The following is a 13,087-nucleotide window of genomic DNA, read 5'->3' as shown; positions in this document are numbered from 1 at the left end:
ATAGTAAGAACTTTGAGCATTCAAAATCTCTGCTCTATTACTCTGATGATACTCATTATCCCGAATTGATTTGTTTCCTTAGACCTCTGTTGCATCTTTCCTGTAGTTTTCAGCTCTTTGCCAGTGGTTCTTCCCCCAACACTATGTTGTTTCCACCAAGTATATTAGCAATCTTTTCCGGAAGACGCGGACCCATACATTAATCTAGAATGATTCTTGGGAGCACAAACACACTTAAAAAGGAGGGAAATTTTTCAGTTTGTTTCTTCATTTGTAAATGGAAGAAGAAACAGGGAGCTTTTAAATCATGTTTCATAAAGATCACTGAATTGGAATGAAAGGAGACCGTGGGGATTTTCTAGTTAACAGTGAAACATTATAATTTTGCACATAAAGAAGTTGTGGCCCGAGGAAGAATATGATTTACTGAGAGTAACCCCGATGGTGTTAGAACTAGTCCGTATAAACTCTCAGGCCCATGAACCAAAAGCCCTAGTGATACAAAGTATCTGTACCAAAGACAAACTCTTCCTGGATGATAAGGACCAAGTTCATTCTCCCATTTCCACTGTGACTGCTCTTGAGCGTCACTCTTGGGTTTGGGTAGCACCAAACTCTCAATATTTGAAAGCAATCATATAAAATACTCCACTACGCATTAACCTTCCTACAAGGACATTTTTATTTGCTTTGATAAAACCAGCCCCACCTGTCTCTATGCCTCATTAGAAACTGACACTAACACAAAGGCCCATTCAAACTGAGACCTGAGATCAACATGTTCCCAGTTAAGAAGTGGAGGAAGATCTAGAGAAAACGGGTCTCACATGAGGCAGGGGAGGGGCAATTCTGACTTCTGACCCGTTCTGGCACGATGATTAAACTTTCACAATGAGAAAATACCTGGATGCTGGCTGGACCAAGAGCTCATTGTACTCTAGAGACACAAGACAGGTAAGAATTTCATGGCCTCGCAGACTGAGAAATTGTACAATCAGACCAATTTAAATTCATTTATAGTCTTTTAGCCAGCAAGCCTTGTGATACTCAAAAATTACAGACAAATTATCCAAATTTGTTTGAACAAGAAATCCATTTATAGGTGATCCAAAGCTAAGGAATACTATTAGGGAAATGGCTATTCTAGAGCAGTTCTGCAAACTGTAATCTTGTCCGTGCTAGAATTAAAGCAAACAAGCCTTTTCAATCAGTTATCAACAACAGGAACACATCCATTTTCTCTTAAACCTGGTGGTTTCAGAAAACTCACTGAGTTACCTTCAATAAGATGAAAATGGTGAGGGGGAGGAGCAAGCAGAAAGCAGGGTGTACCGATCGCAGGACTCAAGAAGGGTCTGTGAAGGTAAGTTTCAATCACCAACCTGACACAATACAGAAACACCTGGAAAGATAATTACAATGAGAAATTGTGTAGATTAGATTGGCCTGTACATTTGTCTGGATAGCTAACTGTTATGGGAAGACCCAATTTAAAAGGGGGTATCATCGTTCCCCGAATTTAAATCCTGGGTTTTATTTTTAAGACATTATTTATTTTATTAATGTGTTTGTACACTGATGTGCAGGTGACTAAGAAGGTCAGGAGAAGGTGTGAGATCCCCTAAAGCTAGAGTTATAAGCATTTGTGAGCCGACCGACATAGGTGCTGGGGACAGAACCCTGGCCCTTTTCAGGTGCAGTTCCTAGCCACTGAGCCATCTCTTCAGTCCTGGTCCCAGACCTTATGAAAAGAAATGAGCTGAGTGCAAGCATGTCTACATTAATCTATTGTTCCTGCTCGTGACTGGGGATGTTGCTGCTTTGGGTTTCTGCTGCCTCGGCTTCCCCCTAGTCTGGAAATGTGGGCTAAGTCAAACACTCTCTCCCACAGACTGCTTCTTGTTACGGTGTTTTGTCACAGCAAAGTAAACAAAACTGGGATGGGTGTGATAATTCTCACCTCATTTCTCTTTTTATTTTTCGAAAACATGAGCACTTATTTTATGGTGTGCACAGTGATAAAATACTTGAAAGGAAAAAAAATCACTTATTCCTTAAAGTCACACAAAGAAACTCTCATAACACATGGAAGGAAGCTAAATATATTCAAAAATATGTTTAAAATATTGTAGCTAAATCATACCGGACCAAAAAAGAAACATTTTGAGCAACAGTACGTATAGTAACTGCGATATGTTGACACTCCAAAAACATATAACTCAGAAAGTTCACAGTGATACACACAGGCAAAAGGAAAAGAGCAAACCACTGTGAGAGCTGGATGCAAATGCTATGCTGACTTCCTTCTTCAAGGTCTACCTGAGCTAAGCAAACAGCTGATGAAGGGACGTTTCTCACCACACACGTTTTTAATTCATAAAAAGGGGAAACAGAAGAATTACAGTGCCACACTAATGAAGTGAGGGCTCTAGACAACCATCAATCCCCTGAACAACAAAAGGCGCTCAGGTTACTCTGGGGGCGGAGAGGCTCCCATGAAATATCCCTGCCCTAAAACTGAACCTGAATTTGATCAACTCCTTTAATCCAAATGCCTTTGAGAATAAATACAGGTCTCAGAGGAGCATGTAAAATGATAGCAGTATAGTAAAATCAGCAGAATTCACAAAATGAAAAATCCTGCAGTTCATCCTGGTTTCTTCAACAAATAAATTACAAGGAGGAGAAAAGGACAGGAAACACAGCAATGGATTTCAAACGCGTGGCTTCTATTTGTAGCCAGGTGGTGTTATTTTAGGAGAAATTATTATTTTAGAAAACGTTTACAGTTTTCTAAGTCGTTACTTTATAAGGATGCATGCAGCCCCACTCTTTGAATCCACTTGAACCCTAGTGTTAAGTGAAAACTCTTGACGAGGAAATGAGATCAATACAGATACTAATTGTTGATGCCGAGGTATGTCTACATAGAAGATCTGGCATAGTACCCTGTCTAGTTTCATATGCTAACTATTATACTAAATTAAAAGGCTTCTTAAGGTGTTCTGCTTTATCACAATCTGATTTTTATAGCAATCTGATTCACTTTAAATAAAATAAGGATGACCAGAACTGCAGAGATGATTCAGTGTTTAAGAGCTCTTTTTGCTCTTACAGAGGATCCAGGTTCAGTTCCCAGTATCCACAGAGCAGCTCACAACTGTCTCTATATAATACTCCAGTTCCAGAGAATCTCACACACTCTTGTGACCTTGGTGGGCAACAGGGGTGCACGTGGTACACAGACCTGCATGCAGGCAAAACAATTATACACATAAAATAAATAAACATGAAGGATAACCAGCGTTGACTATAAAATGATCAGAGGTTACCTTTCTGCTGCTGTTTCTAGTATCCGTCATTTACTCTACCCATTCTTTCTCTACCTAACCTTTCAGTGCGCCTGTTTTCTACTAGTAATATAGCAAGGACAGCTGTCACTTACAAAGTATCACTCATGCAGAAATTAGTTGAAAAGCAACTAAGAACTATCACTGGCTTATGACAGTTATTTAATAGTTTGTATTTTGTGCTTGATATGTCTTTTCAGATCTGTATAATAAACTTCAAACCATCCATCAACTAACTTAGAAGAAGGACCACCACTCTGTAAAGTTCTGTGTGTGAGTGTAAATATCAATGGCTCAAGCACTGGGCTGAGCTCCTGAAGTTCAATTGAAGAGAGAAAGGAGAGGGCATATGAACAAGGGGGGGTCAAGAGCATGATCGGGAAAACCATAGAGACAAATGACCCAAGCTAGCGGGAGTTCATGGACTATGGACAGACAGCTGAGGAACATGCATGAAACTAAACTAGGCCCTCTGAATGTTGGTGAGAGTTTTGTGGCTTGATCTATTGGGGAGGGGGCCCTGGAAGTGGCACCAGGACCTATCCCTATTGCATGAACTGGCTTTTTGGAGCCTGCTCTCTATAGTGGCATACCTTGCTCAACCTTGATACAGGAAAGGAGCTTGGTCCTGCCTCAAGTGGGTGTGCCAGACCTTGTTGACTCCCCAAGGAAGGCCTTACCCCCTCTGACGATTGGATAGGGGTGGTGGGAAGGGAGGAGGTGAGGGCAGAAGGAAAGGGAAGGGGAATTGGGGTTGGTATGTACAATGAAAAGTGAATTTTTCTAATTAAAAATGAAAAAAAAAAAGAAAATCAATGCCTCAATACCTTGGACTTAACCTATTTTTAGATACCAGCCATTCATGAGTCTACCTTTTCCTGGACTTATTATATTACAAACAATCCAGAAATTACTTGGAATCTTCCCTGGTCTACATAAATCTTTATTGGACAGATGGAAGGAAAAAATAACTGCGAATCTTTAAATTTCTTTCAGCATGAACATTCTTTAAATATTTTTCATTGAACTAAGTTTAAATTGTTGGTCTTGGTGAAAAATACATGTGAAATTTAAACTGTTACTATTATTGTGATCTTAGGCAAGCAAATAGTAACATGGAATATGTTTAAATACTCAAAAAAATATAATAATCCAAGGGCTGTAGATGTTGCTCAGTCATGGAAGGACCTTCACACATGCATGAGGACCTCAGTTCAATGCCAGCACTTATATAACTATGAAGCATGGTAGCACATTACAGAAACCCAGCTAAGGGGAGGCAGAGATGGAGGATCACCAACCAGTCTAGTCAAACTGGTGAGCTGCGGGCTCAGTAAGAGACCATGTCTCAAAACATAAGATGGAGAGAGATTGAGAAAAACAGACAATATCAATTTCTCATGCACATGCACACACACCCATGCACATAAAATGTGATACATACACACAGTGTGTAAGTCAGACATGATGCTGTCCACCTGAAATCTCAGAACTCAGAAAGTTTGGAATGGAGAATCATGAGTTCAAGGCCGGCCTGAACTTATTACGAGACCCTCTTTCCTAAAACAACAATAAAAGGTATATAAAAACTCATAAAATAGGAAGACAACTTTCTAATTTTAAACCAGGAGTCAACAAGCTCTTTCTGTCAAAACACAGTGAATTTTTGAGTTTTCAGACCATAAAACCTCTGCTGTAGCCATTTACCCTTGTCATTGGAGTATGACAGTAGCTGTAGAGAATTGTGAACAAATAATAGTGACCATCTTCCAATATCCTTTATTTACGACACTGAAATTTAATTTTATAACATTTTTCATGTATATGACATACTGTTGTTGCTTTTTCCTCCTGAGCACTTTATTTTGTTTCGCTTAAAAATGTTAATTTTTTTGGTAATTTCACACATGAATATAACACATTTAGATCATATCTACTGCCTATCTCATCCACAACTTACCTTAGGAGCCCACCACCCCTGCAAGCTCAGGTCTTACTTCATAGCTTGACCTGGCCTAGAATTCCCTACATAAACCACACTGGCCTTGAACTCATGGCAGACTTCCTACCTCCGCCTCCCAAGAAAGAGCTTGTACTACAAGGGTGCACCACCAAACTTGACTAGGTCCTTAATGTTGTTCAGTCACTTTAAAAACGTGAGGTTAGAGGGTCTGGAGAGACAGCTTAGCAGTTGTTAAGATTGTGTTTTCATCCTTCAGAGGCCCCAAGTTTGGGTTCCAAGAACACACCTGCCTGTAACTCCAGCTCCAGAGATCTAATGACATATTCTGGTCTTCATAGACAGCTGTGTTCTTGTACATACATGTACTCAACCACATACATACCCGTAATAAAAATAATAGTTTAAATGTAAGGTTGGTAATATGGCTGAAAAGTACAGCATACACCTGAGTGTGTACAAGGCCTGAAGGATCCACACACAGCACTGTCAAATAGCCAGTAGTCATAATGTAAAAGCTAGATTAAATCACATGGAAATAGACAGTGGTTTGAATTTAGCCTTATATCAGTTGCTTTTCTGTTGCTGAAGTGTCAAGGAGTGGGCAGCTTGCTCCAAAAGCAATTTAATGAGGAATGGGATAATTTTGGCTTAATGTCCCAGGGGGATGCAGTCCATCATGACAGGAAAGGCTTGGGAACAGCCAGGGAAAGCATGACCATAAGAGCAGGATGCAAAGAGATCATACTTTATCCAAACATGGAAAACAGAGGAAGAGAGAGACAGAGAGAGAGAGAGAGAGAGAGAGAGAGAGAGAGAGAGAGAGAGAGAAAACATAAAGTATGGGTGAGGCTAGGAAACCTCAGATCCTGCTCCAGTGACAGGCTTCTTCCAGTATGGCTCTACTTCCTATAGGTTCCATTCCCTTCCCAAACACCACCATCAGCTAGAGATCACGTGTTCAAATGCCTGTGCCCACAGGGGACATTTCTCACTCAAGCCACACAGGTTTGTAATTTGCCAATATTTGGTTACCCCAAATTGATTTCTTGTTAATTGCATTTTGTTTCTTGGAGCCCAAATAGAAACGGCCATCTTTACATGTTTACTGCTACGGGAAAAACATGTTACATGGTTGTAAAATCAGAAACAAATTAATGCGAAGGATCTTTGGTATAATTCTTCTTGGAAGTTTTTCTGATAGATTGCAGGTATTTATATGAAATGAGACTTGACCTATTAAAAAACATCTCTAGACAAAATTCCAGCTATAAAGCAGCTACAAGGGACAAATGCTAACTTAAAGAATTTGTAAATGACTTTATGCAATTACCATGTAGTCAATGGACGGGGAGAACATATTTATCAATATTTAGGTTCTCTGAGTGCCAACTGGACTTGGTTAAAAAGATCTGAAGAAGGGGAGAAGTTGTCAGCCGGGTGTGTGTGTGGCAGTGAGGGAGGGATTGGTGCAGATTTGCATTGAATCCTGACATGGTGAATACAACCAAAGAAATTCCCATCCTCTAATTTAGTAGCTGTAAGAGTGCAGAGAAAATTAAAATACCATGAAATTCAGTTCCCCCTAATAAAAAGTGAACAAAAGGAGGTAAGATGAGAAGATGACCTTGGAGGTAACAAGTGCTCAAAAAAAAAAAAAAAAAAAGCAATTTAATGCCTTCTCTGAAAATTTGCTTGCAAATAGTTTGAAGACAAAGTAAAATCATATATTTCAAATCCCTGAGTCCTTAAGGGTCTAAATCAAGCATGAAGCTTTGTGTGAACCTCAGATGAATTTAAACACTAAGAAAAAAGTCAAGGTTATGCCCCCAATATTTTATTAATCAATGCCAAAATTATAAAATAGCTACCATCACCTCCAGGTGATTGGCACTGTCTCGGATGATGTAGCCATTGTGTAGAAGTCCCATCTCATACACCACCATCATCTGCCTCCCATCTCTAGCATAAGGACTGAGGAGACAAGCAGCCTTCTTAGGGTACCAACAATAAGGAGGCAAAGCAGAAATCCAAACCCAGTTTTACTTTCAAACTCCGAGGTCTCCTTGTGTTTTGAGCAAAGCAATAGTTTAGTTTTCTGACCCATCACTGACCATCCAGGCTCCCAGATGAGCAGAATGGCAAGGCATTCCAAACAGGCAGCAGCTGCAACCATGCACACTCCAGAGACGCGCTCGGCCCAGAGTCTAGCTCTCTACCTGCCTGCAGATGCCAACTGTGGTACTTGTCAGGAAATAAAGACGGGGAGATCATGGAAACGCAGCTCATTAGCTAGTTAAAGGGTGGGGGCTGCTCTCTGTGGTGTCGTTTACTTTCCAATCCGTTTCCCTAGAGCCAAAAGTAAGAGTAGAGGGTAGGGAGTCCAAGTCTGAATTTGAAATCTATGCTTTTTATTTGTAATTAGAGGCGCGATTTAGACTTTTACTTTGCCTTAGTGGAGAGTGCAGACTCTAATTGGCAAGGGACCTTGGAGTTTTGACATCCAGAGACTTGACAAAGAAAGCTCCACAGGAGAGCTACAAACAATTCTCCAAGCACCTCTCACGCTCTCCATTTAATTGATGAGGATTATTTCCTCCCTGTGAAAAGACAACTGCTGTCATTTCTCCTACCTACACAACAGGGTACCCCAGTACCCCAGGGCTTCATCTCAAGAAGTGGACCGATGTTAGCAACCTCCAAGGCCTATGGGTTAACTAGTAAGAAAAATGTGCTTACAGGAACATCTCTAGAGGACCAACCATGTGAGAAGAACCACCCACTGTTTAGAAAATTTAGAACGGAAAAGTTTGAGCCTTTCCATGACAGAGCCTCTAAGCACTGGAGCCAAGTTTCCTTGATGGAAAATGAGCTCTCCTGTTAACACAGTGTAGGAAATAATAAATTACACTTTCATAGATGTTTAGTATTTCCTTTCCAGCACGTCTATATTTCTTGTGTCTTTCTTTAACCTCAGTGCTGCTTCTATATGTTCTTACTTATACTCTTCCATCACATCACAGTGTCCCATGCCAGAGTCCAGTGAGTTGGTGCAGGTGGCCAAACCACTTGCCTTGAAAGTCTGACAGCCTGAGTTTGACCCCTGAACCCATGTTTTATTTTTTTTTATCTTGTTTCTACTCTTTGAGATTATGTCATTTCTCCCTTCCCTTTTCTTTCTCTAAGTGCTCCCATATGCCCCTCTTTGTTTTCTTTCAAATTCATGCCCAGTTTCATTAATTGTGAGATTGTCTCCTGGTAATATCAGAAGCTACACACACGAAGTCTCACCAGCAGAACTACCTAGACATGAGCTGAACAAGGGCAACAGACATGCCAAAGTAGACAGGGGAAAGCCCATGAAGTCTGAACTTTTGTTTTCTTTTGTTTTTGTTGCTTTATTTTGTTTTAAAATTTGGATGTAGTGGCTTACACAGTAGTCCTTGCTCTTCTGTAGCAAATTGAGAAGTAGAAATCAGGCATCACCAGGGACTTCAGCAGGCCTGCAGTACACAAAAACAGCAAGAGAAACCCATGGCCTAAAACAATGAGGAGAGGATTGACTGGCTTACAAAAGTTCTCTAACTTCTACATGCCAGCTATGGCATGTTCTTATCTGCATTTACACACAGAGACATACACACATACAGAGAGAGAGAGAGAGAGAGAGAGAGAGAGAGAGAGAGAGAGAGAGAGAGAGAGAATCACCTATTCCTAGTGTCCATTCATCATGAGCATGTGATGTGGGGGGTGGAGGCATCTTTCTGAATGTGATCACGTGTGTGTATGTGTAGAGGTCAGTTGTCAACCTGAGGAGTTGCTTCTCAGGAATTGTCCAAATTACCTCATATAACAACATCTCTCACTGTCCTGGAACCAAGAACATCAGGCTGACTGTTCAGGGAGCCCCAGCGATCCACCTGTCTTTTGCCTCTCAGCACAGTGGTTACAGCCTTGCACCACTATTCCAGGCTTTTTTACAGTGCATTCCAGGCATCAAACTCATGCATTGGTGCCAAGCATTTTTCCCAACAAGTATATTTCCCTTGCCCTAGATCCTTACTTTTATTGTCTTCTCCTAAAACATTTGTGTGTGTTGTTGTTTTTCTTGATTTTTCTTTAAATGAAGAAAAAACTTACATAAGAAAAAGTTTACTCATAGTTTTAAAACAAAACAAATTTAAAAAACTAATACTTTCCAAACAGGTCCTATCTACCACTATCTCAAAATAATTTTTGTTCTCCAGTTCTCCTGGGCACTTTAAAGGCAGAACAAAGTGGTTCCCAAGAGGAGTAGATACATCTAAAGCATCTAGGGAGGCTTATTTTGGCCTGAGGACAAATTAACAGCTAAAAAACTAAGGGTTTGGAAACCCTAGGATCATTGTGCATAGCTTGAGCAGGTATCTAGGCCGTAACAAAGTATACTGAGTATAAGTCTTATTTACTCTGACTTCCTCTACAACCAAATTAACTGCCCCATTCAAAAGCCATTACTCTAAGCAGATGGTGTGAGTGACATTACACAAGCCATTCTGACTTCTCTAACAGTAAGTCTTTGATTATTCTGAAGTGACTTGAACAACAACAACAAAAAAATGCCAGCAAAAAGTCCTCGGCAAAGGGCGTTTCTGGACTCTGTGGGTCCTGTTAAACTCAGAAACGAATAGGGTGAAGAGCATCTTCATTTAATTCCTTTTTTATCTGTTTTCATACAAAGATCTCATTTATCTTATTAGAATTCAAGTGAAGTTCTGAAAAGTCTTGGAAATGCTTTAGTGCACACGTGACTTTACACATAAAGATCGATTCTCCTTTTACAAAACACCAAGTTGAATAACTCGACGCCCACATGTGGTAAAGGTAAAAAAGACGATCTCTTTAGAACATGGTCTTCTGAGTTCTTTTTTTTTAAAAAGATTCATCTATTTATGATGTATATGATATTCTGTCTACATAATTTGCTTAAACACCAGAAGAGGGCACCAGAACTCGTTATAGATGGTTGTGGAGCCACCATGTGGTTGCTGGAAATTGAACTCAGGACCTCTGGAAGAGCAGTTAATTCTCCTAAGTGCTGGGCCGTCTCTTCCAGTCCTGATTTCTAAATTCCTATTCTGGCTTATCCCCTCCTTCTCTGATGTGATTACTTCTAACCAACCACACAGAAGAACCTGCCTACCACCTCTCCCTGAATTGTATAAGAGGTTTAGAGGACTTAGAAACATGAGCATGGGCTCAAGTTTGTGCCACCAGTGGGTTCTAAATGCACCTCCCAATTATGTGCTAAGGATTTATGCAGCTGAGAGTTGTTATGGGCCAATCATAAGGTAGCCTTACATATTAGCTGTGTAATACTTTCAGTAATTAAGAATAAATTCATATTCATTACAATAGTCAGTTTTCTCTTGCTAAATCATAAAGGAAAAAGTGTTGACTTAACTTAGAGTTCTGGTCCAGGGCTTGCTTCAGGTGATCGTTTTCTTGTTGACATAGTATCAAGCAAAACACAGCACATGGCAGGGACAGGTGCTGCTCTTTCTCCATCTTCTCATAAAGCTAGCAATATTTAGCCAGGTGGTGGTGGCGCACGCCTTTAATCCCAGCACTCGGGAGGCAGAGACAGGTGGAGCTCTGTGAGTTCGACACCAGCCTGGTCTACAAGAGCTAGTTCCAGGACAGACTCCAAAGTTACATAGTGAAACCCTGTCTCAAAAATTCAATAGAAAGATAGATAGATGATAGATAGATAGATAGATAGATAGATAGATAGATAGATAGATGATAGATGGATGGATAGATAGATAGATAGATAGATAGATAAAGCAAACAATATTAAAATCATGGAGCTCAACCCTGATAGCTTAGTCTAATCCTAATTATTTCTGAAAGCCCTCCCCAGGACCATGTAACAAATACTATAGGAAAATGAAGTTTCTTTCTCTGTAATCTCTCATGGTATGGTTTAAATTTCAGCCCATAATGCCTAGGAAGACACCCAACTGTATCCAAATCATATCACAGCAAAAAAAAAACATCCATTCCATTCAAGCCCATTGTGCATTTGCTTTTCTGAAATTCATATAGATGCACAGACACTGGAATTGGTGACATACCAAAAAGGGAAGGGGGTAAGTACTAACTTTGATTGGACGGGCTACGACACTACTGAGATCCCCGGAACCCTGGGTCTCACATTCAGGGCTCACATAGATTAACTCCTAAACATGATCATGATTTTAAAATTCCAATTTTATTTTTAAAAAGACTGTTAAGTATATATGTGTCTGTGTGTGTGCCTGCATATTTTTATACTTTTACAATTCTCATTCAATCGCAAGACATATGTGAGCTGTAAACCAATGCATTTCTACAGTATAAGAATTATCTCATCCTTTAAAAAGTTCCTTCCCATTCTGAGAACAATTGGGTAGTTTTATGATTTTTATTTCATTGCCTCCGTCAAGACTTTACTGTGAATTTTTAAGCTAATTTAAATCACAAATATAGTCTATGTAGTCAGATAAAAAGTGTTAAGAAAATAAATAGAATGTGCCATTGCAGTGATTTGATTTGAAATATGAGTTACTGCACGATCAAAGCCACTACCAACAGGAGAGTGTTTTCCAAGAAGTTGCAAAAATTGTGAGCCTTTTTCATTTTGAGAGATTTGATAAGAAATTGATTTTTCCAAAAGCGATCATTTCATTTGGCTTAAATGTATCTCCTCACTGCAAAAGGTAAAACAGCGGGCTAATCTATTGTTGCACATCAAGTTTTGCTACAGAAGTGAAAATATCTCATAATTAAAAATGTGATGCTCCATGTTCTGAAGAATTCATTTATTCTCTACCACAAAAGCAAGTGAGAATAGGACTTGGCCCTCCACAGTCTTGCATAATAGTTTGCTTTATATAATATGTTATTTTACTTAGCATTTCCTATTTTAGAATACTATCAAAAGGCCTTAGCAGGGTCCATACATCCTTATATGATCTGGCCTCACTCTTAATCCCAACACCAGCCTCGTCTCCATTCTCCCTTTGCCTGATTTTCATTGCCAGTTGTGCCTCCTTAACCAAAACACACCCCAGCTACAAGGTTTTTGCATTTACTGTTCCTATGCCTGATGTATTTGTTTCTCAGAAGGTCACAGGGATCATTCCTTCCATTAATTCATCTCCCTCAATCAATATTAGCTCAGAGAAGTCAGGCACGCTGCTGTGAAAAACCTCCATTCTTTGATCCCCTGTGCTTTTCTACATAGAGTAGATACTGGAGGGTTTGAAGTGCCTAAATATAGGTCATAATGAGGCATTAGTGGCAAAACTTTATCCACAATTCTCCCCAAATATCAGTGATGATTTGACATCAGCTCTTTGTCTGGATTTGGAAATCTGGGTGGAAACCATTAGATATAAGGCAGTATGGAGACCTTCAAAATGGCCAGAACCTTAGGAAACTGAGGCACAAGGTAAGAGATGATGAGTAGAGGTGACCTTGTCTATCCCACGCTGAGAGCTGGTCACTGAAAAACATCTGGGGATTTCTGCAATAAGAACTTTTGGAAAGACCTTCCAGTTAAAAACATAAGGAGCACAGATGTGGGGCATATGAGAATAGAGTTCAGGAAGAAATTTGGAAGGCTACCCTAATCATATAGGTGAGTCATGATAAGAGTTTGGTCTCAGGCAGTATGACATGGACTAGTAAGAAAAGGAGGGCTTGGCATGCTAAAAAAAAAAAAAAAAAAAAAAAAAAAAAAAAAAAAACACAC

The 13,087-nt window shown here is 39.8% G+C and overlaps 1 long non-coding RNA gene across 2 annotated transcripts in view; it reads right to left on the bottom strand.

The window, feature by feature from the left end:
- The window catches only part of LOC126493711 (uncharacterized), a 255,197-nt gene that overhangs the window by 2,731 nt on the left and 239,379 nt on the right, over positions 1–13,087 (bottom strand). For both annotated transcript variants that reach the window (XR_007589859.1, XR_007589860.1), the window contains one exon: positions 1,279–1,402. This is a non-coding gene — a long non-coding RNA (uncharacterized lncRNA). The remainder of the gene's footprint in view (positions 1–1,278; positions 1,403–13,087) is intronic.

This window comes from Alexandromys fortis, unplaced genomic scaffold (genome assembly GCF_014885135.2).
Source record: "Alexandromys fortis isolate MF-2015 unplaced genomic scaffold, M_Fortis_MF-2015_v1.1 scaffold_358, whole genome shotgun sequence".
Taxonomy (NCBI): domain Eukaryota; kingdom Metazoa; phylum Chordata; class Mammalia; order Rodentia; family Cricetidae; genus Alexandromys; species Alexandromys fortis.
Note: the sequence above shows the minus strand (reverse complement) of the source record. Positions and strands in the feature narration are given on the sequence as shown.